Consider the following 16,241-nt stretch of genomic DNA (forward strand, 5'->3'; position numbering starts at 1 on the left):
ATTTTATTTTTATTTTATCTCGATAGATTTTTTCCATCAATGCCATGATTTCTAGAAACTTGTGTGGGTTTATTTTCTCCACTGTAAAATTTTCTTCACCAAAGCAAGGTAAGAATAGATCCTTGGCTGATGTACTAGTAGAGGAGAGTAAAACAAAAGCCCATGTCACATACTTTTGTTGCTATGTTGCATTATAAAAATCTACACAAGGAAACACCATTTTGCTGTATTTCTGAACTTTTGGGGTGTCCTTTTCTTAGATACAATTCAAATCCTGTCTTATCTTGTCTCAAGCTTGATTTTGGCTTTGGATGATGGCTGTCTTGTACCTTTCGGCGCTCACAAGATCCCCACCATGCACACCCTTCCTCAAGCTTTGACCCAGCTCTGACTGGGATTAAGTTAGTATTATCACCCTGTCCCGGTCTTTCCTTACTAACTTAAAGCTTCTTTTAACGTACCCATCTCATAAATGACTGTAAATCACATGCTATTTCCTGCAAAGGCGATGTTCTTAATGCCATGAGAAAATAATAGTCAATTGAGAGACTGTAGAAGGCTTTTTCTTTTATCCTTTAACCCTTTTGTTGTTTTTGTGGGGACCTTTGACTCTCCCCTTGGTTTGAGGTGAGGCTCTATAGATGGATGCTTTGCTTTTGTTCTTGATGTACAAGTTTGTGTCGGCCACACCACCTGCCCTCCACTACATATATTTATCTTGATATGTTGGTAACTGATATTGACCTAGACTATGATCTCCAAGAGGGTTATTAGATATTAATATTTGACCACTAATCTCTTGTTTATTTAAGTAAAGATTAGGGTTTGTCCTCTTATAAGTGAACAAGAAATCATGAATCAAGGAGATATGTGGGGTGTTCTTGACCATCTTTTTATCTTATTAGGAGATTTTATTCCTTGTTAAGTATCATAATTATATTATAATCAAGGCACGTGCTTCTCCCCTGTCTGCACGGCCACTTGCTTGGCTAACACCTTCGAGTGGATGAGTTCAATCATAATTCAAAACTTGGATGATATTTACAAAATATTTACTATACATTTAAACTCCATACATGACTAATCTCTGTCATCCATCCAGTGCGCAATTGATCTGGACCATCCAATTGATGGACTTTGTTTTTTTACCAATATAGCTGCGGTGCTCGGCGAGACTGGTGATTGATGAAGGGAAGTGATATGTTCGCCCCTTTTTTTCTTACTTGGGACAACCCCCTCTAGTATAGTTAGGAGTTATGACTAGGGGTGCAACTCAGGTCGGGTTGGGTCGGGTTGAGGCCAACCCGACCCCGACCTGAGCAACCATTTGCTCAACCCGAACCCGACCCGAGGAACACTTTTTGCCAACCCGACCCAATCTGAGATTTTAAGCTTAAAAAATAAAAAAATATTAAAAATGCCGGGTTCACTTGGGCCCTCAACCTGATTCCGACCCGAACTCAACCCGGGTTGAGAAAACCCAACCCGAAACCGAACCCAACTGAACTCAACCCAACCCGACTTTTTCCTGGGTTGAACCCGCCCAAGTTGCACATGGTGAAGTTCTCTCTTTCCCTTTGTGGATAGAGAGATGTATATTTATCTTTGACAATAAAGACTACAGAGGAACTAGATTGCCTAGAAGGATCACCCAAAAACAAAAAACAGGAAATAAATATAGGGAAATGATATCAGCACTACCGTGTTTTGATCTTTCCACTAAAGCATTTTGTCTTGCATGATTTAAAGAGCTGTCAAAAGGTTATTACAGACTGAAAAAAAAAAGGTTATTACGGTTCCAAAAAGCTCTCACAAGCCAAATAAAAAAGAAAAGACAAGCTGGGGACCGTGCATATATTAAAAGGAAATGATATCAGCATTGCAATCTTTTAATAAGATGCACGAATTGTTGTTTAGCACTTAAAGGACTTGTAAGCGCATTTTTAGAACTATAATATCCTTCTGAGAGCCCTTTAAATACTAAACGACAAGCATCTTATTAAAACGTTGGATTGTTGATATCATTTCCCATACTAAAACACAGCTGTGTTGATATAATTTTCCTACGTTTTTTTCTTCCTTGGGCCACCTGCTTATAGTGTATGAAATCCCAATAGGCAACCCAAGAAGCGAGGTGAATTGGGTTTATAGAAAACTTTTGCAACTAATTCAATTTGAAAAACAACCTTACCCTTGTTAATGATTAAATAGTGGAAATTAAATAAAGTAAGATATTACCGTTCACCAAATTGAGGAGGAGAAAGAGAGAGGAAGAAGATGAAGCTTGTGCATGCAAGGTTTATATATAGTGGTTCGGTCCTCAACCTCAAGGCCTGCTCCATTCTTCTCAAGTTTATCTCCTTAAGGGTTTCCATTATCTTGATCCTCCTTCAGGGGCCGGATCAGAGCCACATACAGTTCGAGTCTTTTAAGGGATTTAACTGATGTGCCCTTTCCACGTCTTTATAAGTTGTTGTAGAAGAAAATAATACAAATCTCTTGCCTCTTTGTAAGCTTGTAGAACAATGAATAGCACACTCAATTCTCTCTTAATGATTACAAGCAAAGCCTATGGAGATATCTCTTCAAAATGGAATGCAAGTTGTAGGCTTTGAGGAAGAGAAAACAAGTAAACAATAGAAAATTGAATCTTCAAGTAAGCTCAAGTTTCTTAAGTTTTCCAAGTCTTAAAAATGATTTTCCAAGTCTAAGAGTTGAGTAAAAGCACCATTTAATGCTGTATATATAGCCACAATAAAAATATTACCGTTCGGTGGCAAATCTGTACTTTTCAGGCAGAATAAAAACTAGCCGTTATAAGCTCTAACGGCTATAAAAATTCATATCTCTTTCGTTTCTTATTCGAATTCAATGTTGTTGTACTCTACGGATATGAGAAGAAAAAGTACTATCTATTACAAGCATTTGAAAATTTTATAGTCATTATCCATAGGACAAATTCCATGGTCAACCAATTTTGCCCCTTTTCCTTTTTAACTTTCTCATTTTAGGGTGTTTTTGAATTGTAAAAGACATGAATCTTGAAATCCAAGTTTGTGAATATGTTTGAGCCATTTTGAAGACATAAATGGTTTTCAAAACATTTTGAAATCTTTGAAAAACTTTTTCAAAACCATTTTTAAGTTGATCTCCAATACAATCTAAAAGTGTAGAGCATTTAACTTAGATGCTTGGCTTCGAATGGTCTTCCTGATCTTTCGCCTTGCTTGTAAACATCTTCTTTTGGCTTGATCTTGCGACTCCATGCATTATGAGTAACTTCAATTAGGTTTCGGAGTGGGTCACCAACATCGGTTAATCTTCAAGCTTCGCTTCGACACTTGTGCAAGTTGTGTTGATTCTCCAATAACATATCTTATTCACAACACGTACAAAGTACATTAGTATACTTAATCAATTTGGGTTTATTAGTCATCAAAACGTAGGTAATGTTGAATCCTTGGGCTAAAAGTGTAAAAGGCTAGTGATAAATTGCGGATAGCCTGGCTAAATCCGGCACAATGAGGGACTCTTTTGACTAGGGGCCACTCTTCTCCTCGATGTGAATTTGTGATCTCTTTTTATACTCATAAGCCCTGTTCGTTTCAGATTCTGACAACCGATTGTAAGCCCCTGAGCTGATTATATGACATAAATTAATGTGATTTTGACTCCAATAATCGGTAGGGGGCTAACAATTGGTGGTCACAATCTGAAACGAACAGGGCCTTAATGTAGTTATCTTTCTTCAAGAAAAGATAGTCATATATACGCGAGGAGGCTAGCCCAAAGAAGAAAAAGGGTGAATATATCAATTCCCTAAAAATATTTCTTAAGGATAGAGATTCTTCTGCTTGTTGTGATTGATGCTGATCTGGGGTTCTTATATATCTCCTTGACATGCTCGGCGAGCGAAACGGTAGGGTCATCGCCAGGGCCGGAGGCACATATAGCATGAGGGGGGCCTGCACATATAGCATGAGCGGGGCCATGGCCCCCCAATGACTTGCATAATCCCTTTTATATTGCACGGATGTACATGCATGCTTAGCCATTTTATTGGCCACGGCCCCCCAATGACCAATGCAGCAGTGTGTAAATTAATCTGGCCCCCCAAGTGTAAATTCCAGGCTCCGCCCCTGGTCATCGCGGTGAGCTTGTACCATAGAGGGTTAAAACGCTTTGGAGTTAAGGGCTTGGTGAGAGTGTCTCCAATCTCATATAATCCAAGCTAGAAAATGAATAGAATATCAAGCTCTTTTTGGGTCACTTTGTCAGGAACGAAGTGAAATTTTACTTCAACAAGTTAGTGTAACAGATGAGATGAGATGAGTTGGAAAGTTTAATTCAAACGGTGGTTGCATAGTGGGCCCACCTAAAGCCAAAGTTTATCTTTGTTTAGAGTTTTCTAGGGTTTGAGTCGGTCAAGAGTTTCAAGTGTGAAGGAGTTTTTTGTTTAGTCTTATCTTAAAGAATCCAAGTATTAAGTGGACTTGTATTAGAAGTAGGAAAGTAGGAAACTAATACTTTTATGATTACCGAACGTGCAAAGCAACAGTTCTATAAAAAGGGCTCACTGTAGTTATTTTTTGATAGGTGGAATAAAGTTATGAAACAGTAGCTGAGAAAAATTTCCACCATAATCTACTGTTATTGTTTTCTCCTTTAATAAAGGTTCCTTTCTTCTTGTATTAAGGATTTTGGTTATCAAATTCTACAAAGTGGTATTAGAGCAGAAGGTCTTGGGATTTCCATTGAGCAGAAAAGCTGAGGCGAATTCAAGAAAACACCGGCAAGGGTTCGGTAAGTTCATAACATGGCAGGTACCACCAATTCTTCAAATTTCCAGCAAAGTGTTCCTTTATTTAAAGGTAAAATTTTTCAATTTTGGTCTATTAAGATGAAGATGCTATTTATGTCTTATGAATTATGGGAATTGGTGGAAAGTGGTTATGAAAATTTTGCAGAAGTGGAAAGATTGGCTACGGCACAAAAGAACGAATTGAAGGAGAGTAAAAATAAAGATGCAAGGGCTCTTTTCCTCATCCAACAAACTATGGATGAACCAATATTTCCAAGGATCATTACTGCAACTACATCAAAAGAAGCATGTGATTTGCTTCAAGAAGAATACCAAGGTACCACGAAGGTAATTTTTGTTAAGTTATAAACCCTTCGTCGTGATTTTTAGAATTTGATTATGAAAAATTCTGAATCAATTCAAGTGTTTTTCTCTAGAGTTAGTTTTATTGTAAATCAAATAAGAACTTATGGGGGGAAATTAGATGATTAAAAAATTGTTGAAAAAATGTTAAGGAGTCTTCCAAATAAATTTGATCATGTAGTTGCTGCCATAGAAGAATCTAAAGATTTATCTACGTATTCTATGAATGAATTAATGAGTTCTTTGCAAGCACATGAGCAGAGATTGAATAGGACTACAGAAAATCCACTTGAACAAGCGTTTCAATCAAACGTGGATTCAAAGAAAAAAAATCTGATGATTCAAATAAAGGTCTCCGAGGAGGAAGAGGTTGTGGACGTGGTGGATTCCTCAGCAGATAAAGAGGTAGAGGCCAATTCAGTGGTTATCAAAGAAATCAAGGTGGAGGTAACCATGAATCTACTTCATTATTTTGTTGCATTCGCAAAAGATCAAATCATGCTGATAAGGATTGTTGGTATAAAGATAGTGGAAATCAGAATAGAAATTTACCACAATATTTTTATTGCAAAAGTATGGTCATATTGAAAAAAATTGTCATCAAAAGACTAGGGAACAAGCAAATTATCATAAAGAGAAAAGTGATGAAAAAATTGAAAAAGAAGATAACGTGTTTTTGTCATGTCTAACTGCCAATGTTGAATTGAATGATGAAATATGGTATTTAGATAGTGGTTGTAGTAACCACATGACCGGGAACAAATATTATTTTCTTGAAATAGATGAATCAGTCAAACCACGAGTAAGGATAGGTGATAACAATCATGTTAGTGCCCATGGAATTGGTCCCATCGTAGTTTCTACACTGGTTAGTAAGAAACAAATTCAAGATGTTATGTATGTTCCTGGGTTGGCTCAAAATTTGCTAAGTTTGGGCCAATTGATAAAAAAGAGGTACCGTGCTATCTTTGATGAAGGAGAATGTAAACTTTATGATAAGAAAAGTATGAAACTAGTTTTGTCAATTAAGATGACAGAAAACAAGATGTTTCCACTAGTATTTTCAAAACTAGTATTCAATGCTTTCAGTGCAAGGAGTGATGACTCTATGTTATGGCATAGAAGATATGGACATTTAAATTTTGGTGGATTGTCTTTACTGCAAAAATTGAATATGACTGGTGGTTTCCCTTCTTTGAAATATGGTGGAAAAGTGTGTGAAGCTTGTGTTTTTGAAAAACACCACCGTGAGCAATTTCCAATAGGTAAGTCTTGGAGGGCATATAAGCCTTTGATGCTTATACATGCCATATTTGTGGCCCTATGCAAACTTTATCTTTGAGTGGGAATAGATATTTCATTCTATTTGTTGATGATTACTCAAGGATGACATGGGTATATTTTCTGAAACAAAAAGATGAGGCTTTCTCTATCTTCAAACAATTTAAGGGACTTGTTAAAAACCAAAGTGGTCATTCTATTATTACTCTTCGTACTGAATGTGGTGGTGAATTTATTTCCAAAGAATTTCAGGATTTCTACAAAGAAAGTGGCATCAAACGACAGTTGACTGCGAGCTATACCCCACAACACAATGGAGTCGCCGAACGAAAAAATAGAACCTTTGTTGAGGCGGCAAGGAGCATGCTAAAAGACAAAGGGTTGCCTAATGATTATTGGGCTAAAACAGTAGCCACATTGGTATACTTATGCAATCGCGCTCCTACAAAAACAGTTCGAGGTAAAATTCCATATGAGGCTTGGAGTGGAAGAAAACCCAATGTGAGTCATTTTAAAATTTTTGGTTCTATAGCCTATGCTTTTGTTCCATATGAAAAAGACAAAAGTTAGATGATAAAAGTAGAAAGTGTATTTTTATTGGCTATAGTGTGGAGACAAAAGGGTACCGACTTTATGATCCTATTTCCAAAAAAATTGATCATAAGTCATGATGTTATTTTTAATGAAAAAGAAGCTTGGAATTGGAAAACTGATGTTGAAGCCTCCTTATGTGTTCTAAATGAAAACACATCATGTGAGACACCATCTCTTGAGATTTGTTTACCAAATCCTGATAAGTCACCAAGTTCATCTGGTGATTTCAGTCTCATGAGAATGAGAAGTCTTGCTGATATTTATGATTCATGTGAGTTTGCATATTTTGCAATGGAGCCTTCTAGTTTTGTTGATGCAGTGAAAAAGAAAGAATGGTGTAAAGCAATGAAGGAAGATATTGATGCAATTACAAAGAACAACACTTGGACATTGGTGGATTTGCCACCAAACAAAGAAAGCAAGCATCATCTTGGGGCAGCAAAGAGAATTATGAGATACATCCAAGGCACAATCAATTTTGATGTTGTGTACTCAAAAGCCACTAACTCTAAATTGATTTGTTTTTCTGATAGTGATTGGGCAGGTTTCATTGATGATCGGAAAAGCACAACGGGCTATTGTTTTAGCCTTGGATCAGGTGTCATAGCTTGGGCATCCAAGAAATAACTCACTACGGCTCTCTCAAGCACAGAAGCCAAGTATATTGCTGCTACAACTATAGCTTGTCAAGCAATTTGGTTACGGAGGATTTTGCGTGATTTAAAGGAGGAACAAGGTGGACCTACGTGGATGTTTTGCGACAACAAATCCACAATTGCCTTGATAAAAAATCTAGTTCATCAAGGGAGGACGAAGCACATTGAGATCCGTCATCATTTCATTCGAGAAGTTACAGCCAAAGGAGAAGCTGATTTGAAACATTGCAACACGGAAGATCAAGTGACGGATATTTTCACTAAAGCTTTGCCGGAAGAGACGTTCAAAAAAATTCATCAGATGATGGGAGTACTATCATTCACCTAGTTTAAATTAAGGGGGCGTGTTGGAAAGTTTAATTCAAACAGTGGTTGCCTAGTGGGCCCACCTAAAGCCAAAGTTTATCTTTGTTTAGAGTTTTCTAGAGTTTGAGTCGGTCAAGAGTTTCAAGTGTGAAGGGAGTTTTTTGTTTAGTCTTTATCTTAAAGAATCCAACTATTATGTGGACTTGTATTAGAAGTAGGAAAGTAGGAAACTAATACTTTTATGATTATTGAACCTGCAAAGCAACAGTTCTATAAAAAGGGCTCACTGTAGTTATTTTTTGATAGGTGGAATAAAGTTATGAAACAGTAGTTGAGAAAAATTTCCACCATAATCTACTGTTATTGTTAAGTTCCTTTCTTGTCTTCTTGTGTTAAGTATTTTGGTTCTTAAACTCTACAATTTGTACTAAGATAAATCGTACCAATGTTGGATCCAGCAAGCAACCGTTAAGCTTAATCTAGTCTGGAAGAAGGAACTCAGTGCAGGCTTGTTCCCTGGGCCCGGGCACCCTAAGATTAATCTAGTCTGGAATATGGTACTCTAAACTAATTCTACCGAGGTCCCCGTCTCCCAAGTAGCACCCAGGTTAGAGAGATGGGGCATGCTTAGCCAGAGTGCCCATCAGGAGCCGTTCGGATAGACGGATTTTAGAATCTTGATTTCCTCAAAATCGTAGATGGGAGACGAGAGAAGGACACCAACCGTCCATTTCAGATTTATCGCCCTTCTTTCCGTCAGCAAGAGAGTAGATCCTCCCATGTTTCCAGGTTTTAGAAATCTCAAGATGGGAGAGAGATTTCTAAAACCTGAATATTTTACTTAAAATCCAAGATTCTAAAAAGAAGTGAAACGGACGGTCTCCTTCTCTCGTCTCCCATCCAGGATTTTGAGGAAATCTAAGATTCTAAAATCTGCATATCCAAACGGTCCCTAAGAGTAAGCGCAAATCCAAATTCAAAGAAATATGTAGAAAGAGTTGTGACTATGTCCTCACTATACATGTACACACCAAGTCACGGGCAATAGGCCATGCGAACAGTGCTAGACGAACTGGCCGCGTGACACTTCTTCTTTTTTTTTCTTTTTTTTTTGAAAAATGACAATATATTCATATTAAGCATTACAAGCAAAAGGGACCGGGAGTCCCTCTCAATACATAATATGAAAGGCAAAGAGAAAAAATTTTATGCTAAGAGAAGAAAGTTAAGAGACCTATTGGATCTTCAAAAAGTCATTAAAGTCATTATATATCGACAAAATCAACTAAGCACTTCACCAAAGACCTTCATTATCCACACCTAAACATTCATGAGTCAAAACAATTGCAACAATTGCATTGTATGCTAAAAATGGCATGTACACCAGTTTTTGGTGTACATTTTATACATTAAATTGTTCCTCTTAGTGAAAGTTTATTTTTAGTTGGATGGATTGGATCGAACAGCTCAAGGTTGCCATTGGCCACGCAGAACAATATCAAATGGGCCATGGGCTGACATATTGCAATTGTGCCATGGACCTATTAAACCTTGGGTAGAATATTAGTTGTACAAAACCACTCTTACACCGAAATAATAGTACTCACAAGAGAATTGCACGCACCTCAGCCTCGTTGGAGTCACACCGCCCAATCCACCCAATACATGAAAGCCCTTCCGATACCAACTGGACCCGGATTGCCCAAAGAAGAGCTATCAAAGTTAAGCTTTAAAGAGTTTACATTCAGCTGGTTCCACTTTGAACACTTTTGCTTCCGTACCTTGTCCCTAATGATAGGAGAAGAGTTCTGAGCCACATCGCCCACACTCCCATAAAATGAAGAGCCACTTAACTCCACGCACAAGAGCCGTTTAACTCCGCACACAAGCTCACTGATATTCTTCCCTTTGTCGTCAAAAGTTCTATGGTTTTTTTCCATCTAAAGACTCCAAATCATTGCAAAGGGGCTCATGCTCCACAAGATTCTACTTTTTTTCACCCAAATGTCTACAATTCCAACTATACAAGAGATCGGAAAAAATTTGAAAAAACCCAACTAATACCAAACCATCTAAGAATGTGGCTCTAGATAGTCCAAGCCACCTTACAATGAATACAAATGTTAGACCTAAAATCGGTAACAGGTACAGCAGTGACGTAAGAGCTGAGCTGGATGACTAGGGGAGCTGAGTCCTGAGGGACCGGAGTGAACGAGGAGTGAGGTGGTCGAGAACGAGTCCTGCTATGAGGGCTGAGTCCTGCACAAGGCAAACGAGGTCAGAAGACCAGACCGGGTTTTACTTCGGACAGGCCCTTCGACACTCAAGTCAGTATGAGCAGGAGTGAAGGGGAGATGTCTAAGAGTTTTTAGGGAGAGAAGGGATTTTTCATTACCCATTGGTTTGAGCTTTGATCCCCTATTTATAGGGAAAATCTGGTGAGGTGTCCAGGACAGGTGGCGGCCTGTGAGAGGCTGCAGCTCACCTACTCTGGGACAGGTGGCGGCCTGTGAGAGGCTGCAGCTCACCTACTCTGGGACAGGTGGCGGCCTGTGAGAGGCTGGTGTTTTCACACCCCATCAGTTGCCCCCCAGTTTTCCAAGTCATTGAGAGACTTGGGAAAGTGTGATCACTCGTTATTCAGGATGGGCAGACGTTGTTTGAAAGTGAATCGGGGAATTCATTCTGGAGATCCAGTCCGGAGTCCGGAGTTCGGAGCCCGGAGTCCAGAGTTCGGAGTCCGGAGTTCGGAGTTCGGAGTTCGGAGTATGGCTTCAACCGGACTGGTTTTTTATGCTTTATAGGACGCGTCATATTCAGTCCGGAGTTCGGAGTTCGGAGTCCGGAGATCGGAGTCTGGAGATCGGAGTCCGGAGTGGAGATGTGAATTTTCATGCTCGTAGGAACACGCGCGTGCTTGATCATATTTTTGAGTGGGAGAATGTGTCCGTCATAAATATGGGACACGTGGCGCCATTCGAGTGTCCTCGAGATGCGTGCGTCGCATTTATTGTCCCACCGCCTCTGAAAAGCTATAAAAGGAGGTTTACCCCCTTTCATTTTTTTACTTTTTACTTTTCACCTTTTCTTCTATTCTTGCTCTGGGAGCTTCGACTTCTTAGTTCTCAGTTCGCAGTTCGCAGTGGGAGTTGCGCAAGGACTTGACGAGCTCCACTCACCGGTATTCCTCTCAGCCCTTCTCTTTACTGCATGTCTGATAGTAATTCGAGTTCCGAGTCCGGTACGGAGTCCTCCACTAGCAGTAGTTCAGAATTTAGGCCGCCGTAGGAGCCTGTAATGGCTAGGACGTCCGCTAGGATAGATCTTGTAGATAGCGACGACGGAGGGGACAAGAATGAGGTGTTTTTAGACTTGAACGCCACTCCACTCCCCACTGGTAGTCTCCCCCTAGCAGAAGGGAGTGTTGAAAGTGACGTTGCTGAGGCGTCTACAACATTCTTTCCTGGCCGGACGGTGGAAGTGATCGCTAGAGCGCGGATGGATGCCAACCCAAAATACAACCTGCGAGCTCTAGTCGAGGAGAACTACCTCACCAGGTCCATGCTGGGCGACATTAGGGATAAGTACTGCGTGCCTCTAAGATTTGAACTGAGGGCAGCTATAGAGGGAGACAGAGCCTGTAACGAGAGCAGGGATCTCTGTATCTATGAGGAGTCGATGAGGGCGGGACTCCGATTTCCTTTGCACCCATTTTTCGCAGCGGTGCTTCGATACTACGGACTGGCCCCAGCTCAAGTAGCTCCGAACTCATGGAGACTACTGACTGGGTTCTTGTATCTCGTCTACGGCCGGTTAGAGAGGAGCATGAGCTTGTCGCTATTCCGTGCTTGTGCACATCTGAAGAGGCATAAGGAAGGGGGCTGGATCTACATCAGCCAGCGCCCTGAGCTAAAAATCATTACCGGCATCCCCTCGTCAATACATTCATGGAAGAATAGGTTCTTCTACGTCGAGGATAAGGAGGTCAGTGAGCCCTGGCATGTCCCTCTAGTGTGGGACACTCCGGACACTTCCAAATTAAGTCGAAAGCCGCTCCTCGAGAGTGAGGACAGAGAGACTTTCGCCTTGATGCGGAAGGAGATTGAGCAATCAGGCCTTATCCGCTGTGCAGAGTTCTCAGGAGAGGAGATGCTAGTTGGACTGGGCGTGAGTGCCGCGACTCTAGAATGTATGTAGCTAGACCTGTCTTTAGAATTTGTTTATTTTTATATGCTTGCTTCTGACTGCTCGCTTGTCTTGCAGAAATGAAGAAACAATCGACCGTTGAGAAGATAAGACAGGGAGCCCAGCCACGGGCACAGGAGGGTGCTGCACAGGCACAACAGGAGCGCCAGAAGAGAAAGGCGACTGTATTGGCGAGTCCGGCCCCATCACAGGGCACTCCTCCACCCCCATCTCAGAGGGCCAAGACTATGGTGAAGCTAATAGGCCCCTTTGCTCAGGGTGGTGGCTCTTCTAAGTCCGGTGGTGCTTCTACTGGAACCGGCTCTGGAGCCCGTCCTCCTACGGGACTAAATGAGAATGTTTTTCGGCCCAATTGGGCTGTTCTGAAGGATGATACTGCCCTAGGCGAGAGCCGGGTAGCAGCAGAGATCATGAGCAAGTGTCTGCTGCGGAAGGACAAGCAACAGGTCCTTCGCGAGCCGCCAGCTACAGGAGAGGAGGCTGTGTTATCCTCAGCTTACCAGGTAAGGAAGAGGTGATCAGTTTGCTAACTTTCTGCCCATTTCTTCCTTTGACCATACTGATGCCTGTTTCTGTCTGCAGATCTTGCTCTACTATAATGATCTCAAGGAGAAGAGCAAGAAATTCTCTGAAGCAATTACCGAATCCGAAGAGGAGAACGGGAAGCTAGCCCGTGAGGTCCAGGAGCTTCAAACGAGCATCGAGCGAGTACAGGAGGAGAAGAAGTTGTTGATGGAGGATCTGGCCTCAGAGAAGAAGAAGCTGGATAAGGCTGCCGAGGCTATGAGCGCTCAGAGAGAAAGAGCCAAGGAGAGGCAGAACGTCGCAGTGAAGGCGGCTGTAGAAGAAAAAGAGGCCGAGCTCTTCAGCCTATCGAGTGAGGCTTATAGTCTCGGATACTACGACTGCCTCCAGGAGCTCCAGGCCTGTAATCCAAACTTAGTGATGCAGAATATGACTCTTCCTGCCAGGCCAAAGATTACTGATGAGGAGCCAGATGCTCCTGCTGATGCTCCTGCTGACATCACCTCTCTTCCAGACGCTTAGTATTTTTCTGTTTTCATTTTGACCTCATTTTGTAATGGTCCTTGAGACCCTACAGCTCTTAGCAGCCTCTTTAAAATGAATTTTGTAATGGCCCTTGAGGCCTCACATATTCTGATCAATGAAATCACATTTGTCCTTCTTTGTCTCTGATATTTCTCTACTGAGTGATTTGCTCGACTTGTCTTTTTAATTTTGATAACCTGGGACTGAGGCTGTTGATAGCCGAATTGTGACGAGCTGGACTTTCAGCAAGTACCCAAGTTTAGAAACTGGGTTTCCAGATACAAACACCCAAGTTTAAGAACTGGGTTTCCAGCAAGTACCCGAGTTTAAGAACTGGGTTTCCAGAGAGTACCCAAGTTTTGTGAACTGGGTTTCCAGTGAGTACCCAAGTTTTGTGAACTGGGTTTCCAGTGAGTACCCAAGTTTAAGAACTGGGTTTCCAGAGAGTACCCAAGTTTTGTGAACTGGGTTTCCAGTGAGTACCCAAGTTTTGTGAACTGGGTTTCCAGTGAGTACCCAAGTTTAAGAACTGGGTTTCCAGAGAGTACCCAAGTTTTGTGAACTAGGTTTCCAGTGAGTACCCAAGTTTAAGAACTGGGTTTCCAGAGAGTACCCAAGTTTTGTGAACTGGGTTTCCAGTGAGTACCCAAGTTTAAGAACTGGGTTTCCAGTGAGTAAGAGTGAAACAAAGTCTGCAAAAAAGATTATTTATTTATAACAACAAATTTACAAATTTACAGTCACCTTTTTACGCCGGATAGTTTTGGCTATTGATAATAATTCCTTAGATTTTTGGAGTTCCATGCGTGAGGTAATAAGTGCTCCTCCAGTGTTTCTAGCTTGTAGCTTCCTGGCCGGACAACTTCTTTCACTCGATATGGCCCTTCCCAAGTCGGGGAGAGTTTCCCGACTTTCGTCGGTTGGGAGACGACTGCCTTTCTCAGGACCAAATCTCCTGTCCTGAATTCTCTGGGGCGAATCTTGGAGTTGTGATAATTTGATACCCTCTGCTTATAAGCGGCGACCCGGATTCGAGATTCATCCCGGATTTCTTCTAGTAAGTCGAGATTGGCACGGAGTCCGTCGCTGTTAAGCTGCTCGTTGAAACTGGTGACTCTGGGAGATGGGGTGCCTATATCAACTGGTATCACAGCCTCAGTTCCAAAGGAGAGGTTGAATGGTGATTCACCAGTCGTCGTGCGAGGAGTAGTGCGGTAAGCCCACAGAACGTGATAGAGCTCATATGCCCATCGGCCAGCTTTTTCATCCAGCCTCTTTTTTATCCCCTGAAGCAGGATTCTATTAGTTACTTCTGTTTGCCCATTGGTCTGAGGGTGAGCAACCGAAGTGAATCTCTGTTCAATCTTTAGGTCCGAGCAGAACTTTCGAAAGTTCCGGCAGTCGAACTGTTTGCCGTTGTCTGTGATTAAGGCACGGGGAATCCCAAATCTACAGACTACTGCCTTCCAGAAGAAGTTCTGCACATTCTGCTCAGTGATCTGGGCTAGAGGTTCTGCCTCCACCCACTTAGTGAAATAGTCGATCGCCACTACCACGAACATGCGCTTTCCAGAAGCCGGTGGGAAAGGGCCCAGGATGTCCATCCCCCATACTGCGAAGGGGAGCGGACTAATAATTGGAGCCATTGCTACGGCGGGCTAGTGGATGGTAGGAGAGAACTTCTGACACCTCTCACACCTTTTAACCAGATCCAGGGCATCCTGCCTGATAGTAGGCCAATACAGTCCTCTGAGCAGCACCTTTATCGCCAGAGCTTTGCCCCCCAGATGTTCTCCGCAAATTCCTTCATGAGTCTCCTGTAGTGCATACGCGACGTCGCTCGGCCTCAGACACTTCAGATATGGGAGAGTATATGACCTTTTGTATAGATTGTCACCACTGAGGGAGAATCGGGCAGCTCTCTGTATCACCTTACGAGCTTCCTTCTTATCCTCCGGGAGTCTAGCATCGCGCAGATAACCCATGATCTCATCCATCCAGCACGGCTCATCTTCCACCTGCATGACTTCCATGGCTTTACTGTCGATGCTGGACCTTTGTAGAAACTCCATGTGTATGCTTCCGAGAGTAGTATATCCAGAGGCAGCCAGTTTTGACAGCACGTCAGCTTTGGCGTTTTCTGTTCTTGGTACTCTGATGACCTCGAAACTTGCAAACCGGCTGGAAAGTTGGCGAACCTTGGCGAGGTATTTAATCATACGCTCGTCTCGGGCTTCGTAGACCCCTTGGATCTGGTTTGCTACCAGCTGCGAGTCGCAGTATGCTTTTAATTTTTGGGCGCCGGTCTGAATTGCTAGGCTCATTCCGGCAAGAAGGGCTTCATATTCTGCCTCATTGTTTGATGCACGGAATCCGAATCTCAGGGCGTAATCCGCAGTGAACTCATCAGGCCCAGTGAGGATGAGGCCGGCTCCACAGCCGTTTTTATTTGAAGATCCGTCGACATATACTTCCCAAGTCGGTGTGCTGGTTATGGAGTTCTGCTCGGCTGACGGTGGCCTAATTTCTGTCTGAATTTCCTCTGTTATACATTCTTCAGGAGCTGCTTTCTCTACAACTGGGAGCTGCACTGCTTCAGGGTCGGCGACCGGCTGGGGGATGGTGCACTCGGCTACAAAATCTGCCAGTACTTGGGCCTTGATAGCTGGCCTGGGTGCGTACTGAATATCGAACTCGCTTAGCTCTACGGCCCATTTCACAAGTCGCACGGAGATATCTGGTCGATGGAGAACTTGTCGAAGTGGCTGATCAGTCAAGACCTTTACAGTGTGAGCTTGGAAGTACGGCCTTAACTTCCTAGCGGCCATTACCAGCGCGTAAGCCAATTTCTCGACCCGTTGGTACCTTGTTTCTGCGTCGTGAAGAACCTTGCTGACATAGTAAATAGGTTTTTGCTGGCGATGCTCTTCACGGACGAGGACAGCTGCCAGAGCCGTGGAGCTGATGGAGAGATACAAAAATAG

Source organism: Tasmannia lanceolata, unplaced genomic scaffold, assembly GCF_043159265.1.
Source record: "Tasmannia lanceolata isolate RefF3 unplaced genomic scaffold, GAP_Taslan_0.1 ptg000023l, whole genome shotgun sequence".
NCBI classification, from domain to species: Eukaryota; Viridiplantae; Streptophyta; class Magnoliopsida; order Canellales; family Winteraceae; genus Tasmannia; species Tasmannia lanceolata.